Raw genomic sequence first — 1,353 nt, 5'->3', positions numbered from 1 at the left:
TAAGGGTAAATAGGTCATTATACTTGTAAAAGAGGAGAAAACCCTAAGATTGGGGGGCTCTCTCATGGATCTCCTCTCCAACTTCTTGCCTCCATTGTTTTCTCTCTACTTCTCTCTCTAAGTTTTTCTTGGTTTTTCGTGATTTTGTTTGTAAACATTGATTTTCATCTATAAAATTGATGTTTATACCCATTATGATGAGTGGCTAAGTTCCCTTTCTAGTTTCTAGTCTCAAATGGTGGATGCTCGGTTTCGATTACTCAAGGTATGTTCAAAGAATCGTAGTTTCGATTTTTCTCTTTTAATTTCGTGATAGTTGTGTGATTGGATATATGGAAATGACATATTGATGGTATTTTCGGATTGTCTAGTCTAGGGATTGCATCTAATGTGTTTAATTGAGAATTGTTAAACCCATTGCATGATTTCCTTAATTAATTGAGTTTTTCATTGCATAGCTATTAATTATGTGTATTGATGATGGAGTTTTGGGTTAAATTAGGAATGTGCATGGGAGAGTTATGGTTAATTGATCTTTGAGTGTGAAACTAGGGTGTTAGCCAAGCCAAGCCCCAAGGGGGAACATTAATTCATAATATTAGGTGCTCATCCCTTTGCGTTCATCGTAGATTAAGAGACCCGATGGCCTACATGTATGAATTGAAGTCTTATAACCCAATTCTCTTTGCATATGTATGATTGATAGTATCACACAATGCATTGTGTATGGTTGTGTGTGTTTGCAATGATGCCTTGAGTATGAGAACCGAGTAGCCACCGGGACGGATTAGAGACTAGGTTTTTAATTAATTGTTTTAAATCCAATTTGTGCTTACTTTGATTACAAAATCGCTCATGCTACCGAGTCATTCGGCCCATTTCTTTTACTTGCTTTTATTTGATATTCATTGTGTTTATTAGTGTTAGCTAGTCATTTGCATATCATTCACTTCAAATTTGCATTGTTTCCTCGTGGATCGATATCGGATTCACCGGTGTATTACTTGACGATACCCTACACTTGGGGTAAGTACACACACACACTTTGGTGTCGGTCAAGTTTTTGGCGCCGTTGCCGGGGACGCGAGTGTCAAAGAAGAAGTTGGGTGGCTTGTAGATGCTAGCTTTATGCTATTAAACGCCATCAAATAAGGAAGGAGCACGGTCACGCTTCAAGGATAACTTCGTTCCTCCCTTTTACTTGCTTTCTAGTGTAGTTGATTTAGTGTAGTTGCTGCAAAGAGAGAAGAAAAAAATTGTGAGGAGAACTTGGCGGATGGGGCTAACTTAGATTCCTGTGGGCGATGGATGCCACCTTGTTTGCTGCTTGGTAGTGATACGTTGTTTGAGAGA

Source organism: Tripterygium wilfordii, unplaced genomic scaffold (genome assembly GCF_013401445.1).
Source record: "Tripterygium wilfordii isolate XIE 37 unplaced genomic scaffold, ASM1340144v1 ctg387, whole genome shotgun sequence".
In the NCBI taxonomy this organism is placed as follows: domain Eukaryota; kingdom Viridiplantae; phylum Streptophyta; class Magnoliopsida; order Celastrales; family Celastraceae; genus Tripterygium; species Tripterygium wilfordii.
The sequence above is the reverse complement of the archived record's forward strand: the minus strand, read 5'-3'. Positions refer to the sequence as shown.